This window comes from Xylocopa sonorina, chromosome 3, assembly GCF_050948175.1.
Source record: "Xylocopa sonorina isolate GNS202 chromosome 3, iyXylSono1_principal, whole genome shotgun sequence".
NCBI lineage: Eukaryota > Metazoa > Arthropoda > Insecta > Hymenoptera > Apidae > Xylocopa > Xylocopa sonorina.
Window position 1 is genome coordinate 7,175,337 of NC_135195.1, and position 15,160 is coordinate 7,190,496.

Consider the following 15,160-nt stretch of genomic DNA (forward strand, 5'->3'; position numbering starts at 1 on the left):
TTAATAGCAAATTTGTGACGTGTGTGGGGAAAAAGGAATCAGCCGACGGGATTACTGGACGACTGCTTTAACCAATTTAAGGGTCGACCGACTATCCAGGGTCGACCAACGACTCTTCTTCATTGGAGATATTAAGCAAATTTAGTGAAGAATGTTTGCGCCCAGAGAAATTAGCTTGTAACTATATTATACACACATATAACTTAAGATATTACAAAATAAAAATATTTTAAACTTTCGAATTGAAACCAACGATAACCTTGATTTAAGAAAGATCATTTGAATAGACAGTTTGCCAATTCGCAGAACCCGGCGCATGTCGGAATAATTTTATCTTCCAAATGTAATGGACAGAAAGATAGATAATATTGGTAAAGCAAACGCAACATCGATAAGATAAATAACTTTCCATGCTACTATATCAATATAAATGCAATAACACCATAATTCATCGGACATAACCGTATTCCGTATCGCACAGATAATCTATAGCAATTAATCAAAAAGAAACAAGCCGGAAGAAGCAGGAATAAAACTTCTAAGGATAAGTCAGACTCGCGTTATCACACGAACCGTTAATGACAGAGGCAAGAACCCCGATTGATTCCTCCTGTAAACTGTGGGGGCTACCATTTAGCGGAAGTCCAAGAACGAATAGTGTCGTTTAATACAATCTTGACAGGGGTAAAGTGACGGCGATATGGATGAACAGATATCGCGGGAACATATGTGGATCTTTGGCGGCAAGCCAAACTCGTTTCGCGAATACTTGTTTACCGCGTGTTAGAGAGTGACGTAAAGCTTTATTGGGCTCGTGGACCGATCAGGAACACGTGACAATGTCCTCACATAGATCATCGATCGTTCTCTCAGACTGAAGTCGAAATGAACGAACGCGACACGAAAGCGGAACGTACAATAGCCCCAACGTGACGAGTGATCGAAAAATCAATTTTATCATCTCTATCTTTCAATTATTATGCTCGTTGTAGCAATTCATTCTAGATAGAACAAGCAACCCTTTATATTTTTTTGCTTAAAAGTCATCACTGTATCTGTTATCATTTCTCATTGGACGACTGTGCTACGCATTTTTGCTACCTAAGCAACTAAGGTCATAAACTCTACTCAGATTTTTTGCGTGCAGTTGTTTTTACCGCTGGTATAAAACTGTGACAAGAGAGAGGAAAAGGATTTTCCTCGAATTGAAATGTCTGACGTTTTCCTAAAATTTTTTCCGCGTTCAAGCTCTCGTCCAACCTCTCGTCCAACCTTGAGTTTTTATTAAACTGTTCAAGTCTGCTGCATTTTATTTAATTTCATCGTGTGTGGGTATTCGCAGAGCGAACAGGGGGAAACAGATTGGAGCATGGACGCTTCAGCGTTGGATGAGACACCTTGTCACGAGTGTTTGCAATCATAGCACGTATGACGTACACCTACGCTCGTGTAACGTGGTAGACAAATTCGGACCACGGCTTTTGTGCAATCGTGTCGAAACTTGAATTAAGAATGACGAGTCGAAATGTAGCGATTCATGATTAATTTATAACCGAAGGCTATAGAGTTGTTGTTTATTCTCCCGTCGAATGTTTCTCAAAATTGTTTACACGTCTTATTTGAATATTGGCGAATTTTTTATTCTACTATTTTTACGCGTCACGTCTGAATCACTTGGCGAAGTATAAGTTTTTGTCGAGTTTCCAATACTCCAACCTATTTTACCCTAACTTCTATGATACGGAAGTTTCATCAACTAATTCTATTCTGAATATTTTGTGAAATCTGGAATTAACTTCTTAATTGACAGTGTCAAAACGTGGATCATAAATAATTGATTAAATATAGGTTTTAATTGCTTTTCCGTAAAGAAGAATGCGAATGAGTTTTGCATCGTTACTTCCATATATTTTTTAATAGTGCCCAGTTAAATAGAAAGTTTCTTCGATAAAAGCGATATATTGGCTAAAATGGTGGTATGTATGAAAATTAATTATTCCAAAATGTAAAGTTTCCTATCTACTCCCTGAATATTTCCCACAAAACACCGCATTTTTAGAAATTAACGTAAAACGGTTGGGTTTCGAAGAAACATATCTTGAAACATTTTGTCCGTCGCACCCTATATAAATGCTATTTTTAATAAAAAACATGTTTTCTCGAGTATATAGAAAGAATCAACCACTTGAAGGATATCTATATCCCAGGCGAACCGAAATCGATTAATCAATTTTTTATCTAGACTTTATACAAGATTCAATATTTGTTTCAAAACAATAAACTATTTAAACAATTCAATAAATAAGATTCTATCGGAGCTGGTATTATAGCTTTAGTTTTATATTGTAATAGAATGCAAGCAGAAACGTGTAAATTATAATGAATGAGTTTCAATTTAATAACTGAAGATCGAAGAAGGAAGTACCGACTGATCGTCGAATTCTTATTGTACTAATACTTGTTCGTTAAACTCATGCGTGACTGGTATTGTGCAATTTAAATGATTGTTTAAAAAGGAAAGCACCGAACCTCTGACACACATTTTATGTAATATCCAGCGGTCGGTACGGTATACGGTGCATCGATTTCACGTCGTTATCATGGACGCATCACGAGGAAATACATCATGGACTTTTATCGGTCGTGAAAGAAAAATATCGGTTTTGTAGTTACATTCGTTCTGAGCGTGTAAGCAGCCAAGAACAATAACAGTAACGCTGGAAACGTTACTAACCGTGTAACAGCAACGATTGCACGAAAGAAGTGAAAGGTTCGTATTTCATGAAAGCGTTCAAGGAACACCACCGTTCTCTTGTCATTATTGACAGTGTGCTTCTGTTTTCCAGGAAAATAAAAATTAAAGGAAGCCTATCGTTTTATCCCAAATAAATCGTTAGTCAATTTCTTGCTTTCATTAATGTTACAAAGATTTTGCTAACAAAAGCGAAAGAAAATTTACTATTTCTATGTCTCTTCACTTATTCTTGGTTGTTTGTAAAAGGTAATTAAAGAACAGAACTAATATAATTATACGATCGACACCCGCAAACAATTTTCTAACTCTAATTTTCTCTCTAATATTAAAATAATCGAAAGAAGCTTATGCAAGTAAGCGTTAAAGGCTGTACTTTTCTACAAACATCAATCCGTTCTATCGTACATTTGAAAAGCTGGTCAAAATCAGTCATTCGAAAAGCTACACAATCAACGGAAATAGCATTAACAAAACATTTACAAAAACTAGGTCAAAAGCAGTAAGGACGATATCAGCGATAATAATGCATCTATTTGTAGGAAATATCGACGAAGCTTTCCATTCTTATACCAGCATCGTTTCCTATCAATTATTTGGCCACACGACAACAAAAAACCGGCGTTAAAAACAAAGATTTATCACGACTGAAACTCTTCTAACGTGTTTCCCAGAAATATCGAGTGAAGTATCGATAAAGCATCCTTCAATCTGATGTGCAATGCCTGGAAAGTGAACTTTGAAACTAAAACTTAATTTATCAATTATCCAAACAAATCAATAGGAAAGGCATGTAAGAGATATAAAAATTGATGTCGGTAGAAAAAAAGAATTACGTCATACGAGACGCGTTTCATAAAGACATTTAAGTCGAATCGAATGTAAACAAATATAAATAATCTTCTGTTGCGCGGTACGGAACTTAAATGCACGCAAATGTAAGCGAATCGGTGTTGTTGGCGAAAGTTTACGATTTTTCAGGATTTTATGAATCTTAAGCTGTCCAGGTTAATCGTCATATGACGTAACCGATTCTCTTTTCCCTTAAAAAACCTGTTAACGATCCAACCTCCTTCACTCGATGGCGGGTGCAGACACGCGAATGTACACTCATCGACAAAAATAATACGAACCAACGCCTTCGTACACAGTACAGGGTGATACATAATAGAACCCATTCTGGAAATAGAAGAGGAGTTATCTAGATCGGGGACATCGGTGACCCTTTAACTTTCCACTTGCTATCGTTCTCCGATGAGGAAGTACATCAAGAAAGTGAAATCGATAGAGGTCAATGTATTGACGTGCACACGGCTCGCAATAATTGGAAGATATCGTTTCCAGAGGAGGGAAACTAAAACAAACGCCAAAACCATCGCGTTGTAATTAACGATGTGGAAATTTTGTTAAATGTTCGGTTCGAAATTGCGAAAGATGGAGAAACGGAGAAATAATATCCAGAATTATTTAACCGTTGGTTACAAAATAATCACTCATTAAATAATTCCTTGTCTCGACGAATGTGTGAAGTAATCGTTACAGATATCTAGATAAGGTATGTATACCGAAGGAACGGTCGAACAACTGAACATACAGGTTTTATAGAACACACGTTGTATTAATACTGGTCAACATTGAAAGCAAACAGCTGATTCAAGGCTGACGCATACTGACGCCGCACGTTTCTGTGATAGTAATGAGCTCGCGTTTAAGGTAACCTCCGACCTACCTTAAGCGACGTGACGAGCTTGGTACGCGTTATTATTTCACGTTAGTCTATATACGTACCTCTAAACACGCTCCCTTTTCTCCTGAGAAATATCAAACATTCCGCGATACTAGACATATGATAATTATTCGTGAAATCTTTCGTTATCATCGCCTCATTATTTTCCATCGAAGACATTTTCTCGCTAAGATTTACAGACCCTTAAACAGTTTACTGAACGGTTAACGAACAAAAATTAAATTCGAATGGAGCAGTTTGAAATCCTTCTCGTTACAACTGCAAATACCTCTCACATACTTCGATAACCAGCCAATGTTTAAAGAAAGTAAAGCTCGCGTTCAAGTAATTTCCCAAAATTTTGTTTAAATCCGACTTATGTGTGTAATAATTTGGAGTAAACGATGCATTGAAAAGTTTGAAACGCGTCTATTAATCTTGCCAAATTCTTAGAGAACGAGGATACGTTTATAGAACTAACTACTGTATTTTATATTTGATTTTCTTAGTACAGAAACTCTAGAAGTTCAATTGGATTCGAGAAGATCAATTGAATTCATTTAATCGTCAGAAAAACAAGGAGTTTCGGATCAATTTTAGCTTAATGATGATAAATTCCAGTACTTGGAATTTCAAACGTTCAATCTCTAACGATGGGATTTTATTTTCAATGAGAATAAAACGATCATTCTCTTTTCGCGCAAGCACAAACGTTCGCGGACCGTAACTTTTTCCTTTACATAATATTCAATGCCACAAAATCTGATCTGTTCGCTTCAATTGGCAACCGGTGTATGAATTATACCACAAGTTATTTCGGACAGAATTTTTTGGCATGCATCGAAAGCAATTTGCCAGCAATTAAAGTGTTCCTTCGATAAGCCTCGAGACGAGTCATTATATTAAGTGAATTGTGTTGCTGTCATCAGATAAATGTCTAATTAATTCTCCGCTGGCAGATACAAGTTGATTATCTAACATTAAATGTCAGATAACATATTATATTTTACTGTCTCCTTTTTTGATGCATCGGTATTAACGACAATATAAATATTACAAAATTGATGCAATAAATATTATTTCGCACATAATCCTTTGTAAGAAAAATGCATTGCATCACATTGTGCTGGTTAAGTTGATAATTCTGATAATACGAGTGAGCGTGACATCAATTCTTAGTGTGATGTTTTACATTCAACGCAATGTCCCAAAAGATTGTATCGATTACAATGCGTATGCGTGGGATCACATTGTAAATACTAGAAGCAAGAAAGAATGGAAACTTTCCACTCTCCAGAGTCTGGAAATGTACCGGAAGCGTATGACGCAAATTTTCCAGAGGACATGAAATGCCTGTGCCAATATTCCGCTTTAGAAACGTAAAGGGTACTTGAATTCGACGCGAACACTATGGAAATATCTTTGTTCATCGAGAAACTCATACACCCATTTAATCGGAACGCATTTACTCATTACGACAAATATGTGCACCAGCAGGGAATGAAGTTTATACTTCTACCAGGACATTAAAATTTTCCTCTAGGAAATATTGCTTCACGGAGAACACTAACAAGAATTACATCATTTTCAATAAATATTTTTTACATCTTTTACGAATATTAAAAATATATCTGTGTCAATAAATAATTTATATTTATACTAAAATAATATGAGAAGCTTCAAATGTTAAAGAAAATTATAAGATTCTATCCAAAATTTCTTTCGATTTCTCGAGCTTCATCAAGACAAGCTGTAACGTTTTCACAATCGTATTAAAGATGAAAGAAGGGTAAGCAGTCAGTTGATGGAACATTTTTAATAACGCGTTTAATGGCGAACGATAAATTTACGCGTAGCTAAATCATGCGACTGCTCCATGCGAATCGCGGAAAATGATGCGGCTGGTGATCCATAGTCAACCACGTGACGAACGCTGAAAGCACGTGCTCCGCATCAATTATGATCGAAACCAGCCAACAGAATCTCAGGAAGGAATTCCACGCGACTCGTATCTCCTCGAACACAGCTGAATAGGATCGCATTGCGGTTGTTTCGCAATCGCAAAAAAAAAAGAGAGAGATGTAAGGGAAAAAAGATAATAACCGCATGTCATTTCGGTGGAAACAAAGCGTGGAAAAAAAATAATAAAACGTCTCGTCGAGTTAATTGGTTCACATCGACAGAAAAAAGGGACGTAGACCGATACTGAAACTCAATTGGCACGGTGAAACACGTGTAACGTAATTGACACGACAAAAACAACATGGTTGACCTGATCAGAAGAATAGAGAGAATATACTTTGTTTAACTTAACATGTAAATTGACTGTAACACACATACACACACACACACACACACACACACACACACATACTGATGTAAACTGCCGATTATTGAAGAGGCAATTTTTACAAGTGAATTATCATTTACTGGAAAAATGATGACAAGTAGAAGAACAAAGCGAGCGATGATTAGTAGAATCGTTTCGTGCTAATTTCTTTGGTCCGTGATAGAATTCTCGAATGAGTCAGAATGGCACGCATTCAGCAACTTTCAGACCAAGTATTTGAAGCTACTAAGTTACAGAGCTGACGATTGCAACACAATTTACTCAGAACTTTTGCTTATATGAGCGTATGATCTCATCTTTGGCATCTTCACGGTAATAACGCTGGAAAATGTGTATTAAACAGAGAAAAGCCGAAAACGAGAGAGGTAGTTACAGAATCGAAATAAAGGCAAAGATTACTATCACTAGAAGCAAAAAAAGAATACATCCTGGTGAACGAATAAACAGTTTGCAACATATACTCTCACATTACTCTAATACCTCGGAAATCAATAAAAAATGATTCTATTCGAATGCTAAAATACTCTAAGCGAAACCTGCATTTCAAATCGGGTAGTAGTTAACCCTTAATTACTGACATTGATCACATGTGACCCGATTAAATTTTCAGCTCATCATTCTATTTTCATACACGATCATTTTTAGATAATGTGCAGAGGCAGAAGAGACAGAAAGACAGAAGAAAATGAAAACGTACACTCGTGCCAGCAACCCTGAAAGGATCAATTCTCGTGGAGAGCTACACCAAACGGAGAATTTACTGTCAACACTTGCGATCTTCCGCGTCCACTTGATCGTATTAGATTCTTCGAAGAGGAAGAAGAGTCGTTGGCAAAGGTTTTCGCGAATAGTGCATTAGCAACGATCGAGAATTGCCACAAGAGAGGAAAGCACCGCGAGGACGTGGCGCGTGACGATGATGGCGAGCCGCCTTGGCGACCCGGTCGGTAAATCCCCGTCGCCACTATGTCTGCACCGGCAGAAGATAGTTGCCGCACACCAACTCCTCGACAATTCTGTTACACATCATTAGAACGAACGGGCACTTCGGCCAAATAAAGTGAGAGACGTGTTGGCAACAATTCATCCGACAGAGACAGACGTGTACAAGCGACAGAGCAGAGCTCACCCCCGAATAATTTGTTTTTCCCTTAATGGAAGTTACAATTATGATCATATAAAAAGTTACACGTACAATCGACATCGCTGAAACCTTCTGACAACTTTTATGTGCAACATGTTGGCTGAATGGAAAAATGCGAGCACGATAATGTGTATTGTTCAGTGATGATAAGAATGTGAAGTATGATAAGAGTGAAAAGGCAACTTGGCGATTACAAATATTTTTGTTTAAAGACATTATGCATTTACAAAAATATGCGACAGTAACACGCTTTTATTGTTTCCTTCGCGATTTTTTTTTCTATTATACATGCTCGACTAATGGACTTAGACGTTCATTATACGCACATCTGCATGTAACCGTTGGATTATTATTAAAATATGTGTAAAAAGTGCCTAACCTAAGACAGGTCACGTAATTATCTCTTGTGTGAGGATACTAAAAATATTTCTTTCGTAACACGAACGGTATGAAAATATGAATACACGGCAGAGAACACTTTTGTTCCGAGGCCATTTTCTCCGTAATTGTCAAAGTCGTTCAATGTCGAGAAATGTTTTCAACTTCTTTTCTCGTAAGCAAATAGTACAAAAAATAATTGGACGACTTCCTTTGCTTGAAACTTCCTGTATATAACTGACATCCGGGAAACTTCAACGTTTTAGATAAACTCTAAGTTTCAGTATTAAAATAAAATGCCAGACCAGCCTTACTCGTTTGTTTGACTTGGTGTTATATTAAATTACACATTTCCTATTACCAATTGAAGATCCTATATTGGTTACAAACAGTTGTAATTCGATTGTTTCGCTGACTAAAAAGTACAATTTTTATCCACGAAAACTTTAAAGTTAAACAGCTTGCGATTATGATAATTATTCGATAAGAATATACATGTACAAATTGTTTACGAGAAAAAAAGAGTAAACGTACGTATCTAGATATGTAAGTACGTCACGTATTGTTCGATAGAAAATACACTGTTAAATGGATTCCTAACATAAACGATGACGTATTGACGTGTCCCTTGTAATAGATAGAACGACACAGTTTCATGAATATGAAACACTTTTGCTATTTTACACGTAATTAAAGAAGTTATTTTTATGAATACAATTTCTTTTCGCGAATCAGATAAAAATGACTTTAAATAGGTTTAACCATTTCCCTTGAAACAGTTCTTATATCTTCCTGCGCTTCCAACGATTTAAAAAAAAATCTTTTCTACGTAAATATTACGGTTTTACTGCCGAGGATTCAATATTCATGGAAATGATGAAACTACATATACCGGCTAAAACTAATGGTTAGTCATTTGTCGAACACCAAAAAACTTCTTTGTATTATTCATAGAACACACCAACTAAAATAATTATAAATGTCACTAGCACTAGTAATACTGAAATTGACTCCGTTTCACCGGCGGGATGTTTCAGTCCCTTGAATGCTCGGGCGCATTTGCGAAAAATGAATTCGAGAAAGGCACAATATGTCTTTCATCGCCGACGTTTGATTCATATCGAGCGTGGTCCAGAAACGGAGAACCCCAACTGTTTCCAAGATAGCAATTTGCGGCTTGTTCAGCAAACACGCGACACTCTATTTCGAGTTTAGCGCAAGTTAATCAAGTAACGCCGACACTATACACGTAGGTTAATGCTGTTTGACCAAGGCAACGATCAAATAATGATTCCGGGAAGAGGCGAAGATGCGAAGAAGAAAAGAGCCCCGATGACGAACGATACGGGGAGATACGGGACTAAAACGAATCCAATTTGACTTGAACGAGAGACGAATGTGACGAACGCGTTTCTAATATAGCATGCATGTATGTTAGATACGTGACAGTGTTCACGTGCATCATCATCTCCTGCCAGAGGTGACGTTCTTCTTTCTTTTGCAACAATACCGACTAATTAACCGCCACGTCTGTCCGACCTTGCAATTAATCGTACTGCTGCGCGTGTCTACGTATTTGCTTCCGGCGTAATCCCTGATATACTACCGATAGTCTTCTTAATTACAACCAGTCGTTCCAAATTACGCTTTTCACAAGAAATATGGAGTAAGTACGTCGTCAAGGTACGTGCCCGTGCACGTTACGCAGTAATATCCACCGTTTCAACTAATTGGATAGCCGCCTAATTTTACAATACCTTGGAAACTACAATATGATAGATAAATTAGATACTGAACAGCTGTCGTTATTTCATTTTTTATTTGAATATCGCTTGGCAAAGCAAATGTCCCTAAATTGTAGCCTCTGAAGTTAAAAAGATCCTAGTAATTTGCGCAGGTGCTATTATTTCAAACTTGTTTTAACTGTAGCATCCACAGAATCAACAATTATGAATTATACCTAAGGGTATGTACGCCTACCCTGAATAAGAAACCGCTGCCCTATAGCATTACTATCCCGATCAATTTGCTGAACTGTTCGTAATTGATATCGATAATTTGAATGATCTATATGTTTTAAGATAAAAGCTGACTGTATATAGTGTACCAGGAAAATTTTGCTGGTACAAGGATGAACAAGTTTAGATTACGGATTCCTCGTTCACGTGTAAACTTGGTTCTATCTATGGACAAATATGTTTATCGAAAACAAATGTTCTCTATTTGCACAACATATGTACACGGTGGAAAGAATCTGCTGAGTAATATGTTCGCATGCTTGAAATATCACCATCGTTTTATTAATAATGTCCGCTTGTAAATTAATGGAATCATAGAAATCGCGAAGGACTTTGAAAACGGAACATCCTTCGGCATTTCCGCGTACCGTCTGGTAAATCGCATTAATACAACATGTTGCAATAAACTGTTACTTAAAGACGTGCAACAAGTGAAGCAGTTTTGATATTATGCTCTATTAACCGCGGATGATCCTAAGAAAAAAAGAGGACGAAAAGCTAATCTGCGGATCTGCTGGTCTTGTAACGTAACAATTAGAGTGAGGAATGTACACTGTGTACACGAATTAAAATCACAAATTGATATAATTCGCGCAAAAGAAAATACCGAACCGACTAAATTAGATACGAACGACAAACAGCATCTGAGGCGCAAAATAGGTGAAATACACCTTATATAATCCAATACAAACGATAACTGAATCATCGGATTAAATATAGATGACTTCAGGTTCATGAGAATCCATACAGAAGAGACCAACCTCGTTGTAACTGCTCTCTGGCAAAATACAATATAAATAATCTCCAATTTATCACGTATAAGCAGAAGACATCAAACAGGTATAATTGAATAAAAATCTATTACACGTTGTACGAACATAATCAGATTTTAGCTAGTACAACAATTAGAATTTGTACGTAGATCAATAAAAGCATTGGAATCGATACAGGTACTAACAGAAGCCCTGAAATCTCTGGAAGTTTAAGAATTCAGGACTTCTGACACCTGATGAATCCAAAGTAGAGTTCTGTACTATTTGTTATTTTGCAGGGAAACCTACAATTCTGAATTTCCTATTGGATTCCATACATCGATTTGATATATTTTGCCTCTGCCTACATCGGTTCTAATAGTTGCTATTCGTATTGGACTTGATAGGCTTGATAAAGCGTTCATATGAAAATCGATGAATCTCTTAGTATACGTACAAATTGAATTTAATGTATCAACTGATGCTTGTACTAGCTTTGTTTACGTTTGTTTACCAAAGTCCGTATTTGGTCTGATGAGTTTTATGCTCTCTGAACAACATCTAATACATATGCAGTACCTAATCCACTTCAATATTTAACACTCTAATTACCATAAGTAATTGGACTACCACATAAAAGCCATACTCGACGCATAATGTTCTCTTCTGTACTTATGTTTTGGTCTACCTTTTAACATAGATGACGAGTCATTTGATTAGCTTTTCGCCATATTTCACTTTTATATCTAAAATGTGACCCAAAACATTTTTAGCACAACTAGAAACAACGTATACAAGGTTCGTCGAACGAGGCGTCGATTTACTTGCATACGTAACGGTAATTAACGTGGATAATTAATAGTCTAACGGCAACGTTCGGCAATCGTACTTATCTGAACAGCTAAGTGATTACGAAAATATTTACACACAATTGAATATACAGTAGCTCGTACAAAGAAAAAAACGTTCCAGCCCATAGACCTGTACATTCCTTCAGTTCGGAAAATCCTTAACTCGTACCAATTAATAATCTATAATGTTGGAAATAACACCCTTCGTCATTTTTAATCGTTCCCATTCTTTTACCTTTTCCCCATCGATCTATATTTCTCAAATTACTTGACAAAGTAAAGTAAATAATGAGAAATATTGATCGATACCATACAATCTGAGAATATAAATTTCCTGAATTTCAACAAAAGATATCACATTTAATTTGTTAAATATTAACATTCGAAACTGAATTTCGAAATTGAACTAACAGAGTCAAAGGTAAATGTGCACTTTTCTTAATTTTTAGTATTTAACTTCCGTTTCCCCGCTGATTTCTTTTTTCAGTAACAGAATGAAACGCTTGAAAAAGAAAATGAAAGTCAAACACTGAAAACTGAAAAAAGTCACTGAAATGAATGTTTATCATACTATTTCGAGTACGACACTATTTAAATGATGACACAAAATGTTCGTCACTTCATTTTTAAAAGTCAAAGATTAAGAAATTAACAGTTACGATAAAAAAATATTCAGATATAAATACTACTTCGATGTTGTAACTCGTATACACATACAAGTAGATACGTACATATGTTTGTACATTTCAACTATTATTACTTTCTGATTAAAGCCAAAAGGATATACACTGTACATCATATATGTATACAAGTTACCTCGATTATCAAAAACAACTTAAGCAAATTACAATTTTATCGTATATCCTCACATGCTATAAATATCGACTTAACCATATTACTTCGTTTCAGAAACGTTTATTTTTTTGCATTGAAGAAGATTTACCAAGGCTACCGGTAAATAATTAAAAATTTTACAAGAACAAGAAAAAGAAAAGATAATGTTAAATTAAAAATGTAAATAATTAAATAAATAATCCTTTGTTAACGTTACGTTTAAACTTACTGTAATTATAAAGTTGAGAAAACGTCTACGTAGAAAACTTGTTTAATATGATTACTTTATTTTGAAGACATAATGCATGTATATATATACCTTGATACAATACGTCCCACTGTCTAGAAACTTTTCGGCAGCGATGTCGTTGGTTTACGTAATAATCGGCTGTTATCCGCCACGAAAAGTGATCGTTTCCCAATAGTTCTAGCTTCGCCAGCAGCAACGGATTTGCTAATGTCGAGAGGCGTTTCACTAATTATTTATCCACTCACTGAACAAATTTTTCACCACTGAACTCTGCGCACCATCGATAGACAGATAATGCCGGCAAAGTGTATATATCTATTCTAACTTTTCCAAGATCGAAACTCTTAAGTACAAATAGTCGTAAAGCCGTTTCAAAAGTCGACTATGAAAATGAACTCTAAGTATTCACCGGCTCCTTTCATCGATCAGAATCGGAGTACAGTGAATTTCGATAAGTACTTTGTACTGTTTCTATTGAGGTTAGGTTTTGCATTAAGTACAAAAATCAGCTAGCAAGAGCTATTAAGTGACGTCGACAACAAACCCTATGGTTTGCTAGCACATCTTAACCGTATTATTTTTTGGTCACTCAGTTGCATACACTTTTTACCGGTTTCTCGTGTTTGGGATACGTATGGACATAAACAGTTAATACGTTCACAATCCCAGAATTCGTCGAGTCGATGACAATCCAGCCGGTCCAAGTCAGACTTTTCCATTCGTTTCGCAAAAATTGTTTGATCCGTCGAAACTTACGTAGCCAAAAACATGCATCCCGTCCGTAATATCCTCGATGTAGATCGGCAATAGAAACGTAAACAGCAATCACCAAGCTGTTGATGGATTTAGAAGCATTCTTGTCCGAAACGCTTCAACGTATTAACCGGCTTGTTTTTGCGGAAATTTTCGCTGCATCAGGAAGCGCACACAAATACGTTGAATTTGATCTCTTGTAATGGCGAGCTTCGTCTCCTCCTCTTCCTCGCGACAATATACGACGTCTATTGCTCCTCTTTGAGAACGGAACCCGTACACGGATGCAATATTCGTAGCAGAAACTTTGGAATAATTGACGGGACAAGTGTCTGCCTCGCTTGAAACTTGTCATTCAATGATGGCACACCGAAAGACACTTAACCTAAGCGTGTCGTAAAAATGCCGAGCGCGTTACCGTCGTATTTTCGTGTGTTCGCCGCCTCTCTAACCTTGGAAATGGAAATTACAACGGTTAGCTGGTGGAGCTTCAACTTTCTAAACGTAAGTACACAATAAGTAATAAACATCGGCGGCTCCCGATGTCATTCACAGTGTATAGAAAATGACTCGTCACAAAGAGCTGTCTCGCGAACGATTATTTCGATTCTTGCGAATACGTCGATCACACTGGTTACACCGGACGGGCGAATAAACCACGAAGTAAGGAATTTTGTTTGGGTAACCGAGGCTATGGTGCCGCGTTATAGGCCGTGATGCGGCCGGCACGCAAGAAACCGGTGGCAGTCACAAGAAGCGCACACCCCCGATCGCGCATCCTTCTTGGAGCCCTGGCGAGAGCCAACTGCTCCGCGCGCTTGTATTCCAACATTCAAGGCGGTCCCACAACCGACCAGCTGACCGGACGAATGGCCTACACTTCGGACACGCACACCGGTTCGATTCGCCCGCTTCCAACATTAACACGGAGTTCCACTATTAACCACGCATCGGTCGTTTGCGTCACTAAACGAGCTTGATCGTAGCGACGAAAAACCATGCCAATTAAATAGGAACAGAGTAAACCAGAAAAAAGAAACGGCGATCGTATCTTTAACGTAATCGTCACTTCGCGTTACCGCGTTAATTTCCAATTGTAACGAAAGAGGGCACCACTGACCACTAACCAACTGCTCGACGAGCGCACTCTTTTTATTATCAATATGTAACGCTTAATATCTCAACAAATCGTTAGAATAACAATAACTAAGCTCGTGTAAAATTAACAACAATGGTTATATGCATTTGCTAATAGTTAGTATACAATTTTCCACGTATGTAAATTAATTTAATAATTTACACGCAAACTACATTTTTTATCGAAATTGACTAGAAAATTGTTCAGAAATGAT

General features: G+C 36.9%; 1 protein-coding gene and 1 long non-coding RNA gene across 3 annotated transcripts in view; both read right to left on the minus strand.

Annotated features, from left to right (window-relative positions):
• The window catches only part of Snf4agamma (SNF4/AMP-activated protein kinase gamma subunit), an 83,819-nt gene extending 69,551 nt beyond the window's left edge, over positions 1–14,268 (minus strand). Inside the window, exon 1 of one of the 2 annotated variants that reach the window (XR_013101680.1) lies at positions 13,125–14,268. The gene's annotated coding sequence lies outside the window, so the exon portion shown is untranslated. The remainder of the gene's footprint in view (positions 1–13,124) is intronic. The other variant, XM_076892448.1, reaches the window with a different exon arrangement.
• LOC143422346 (uncharacterized) lies at positions 10,674–11,130 on the minus strand. Its single transcript, XR_013101706.1, has 2 exons — positions 10,985–11,130; positions 10,674–10,842 (listed from the first exon to the last, which is right to left on the minus strand). It is a non-coding gene; the product is annotated as an uncharacterized LOC143422346 (long non-coding RNA).
• Positions 14,269–15,160: the final 892 nt, after the last annotated feature.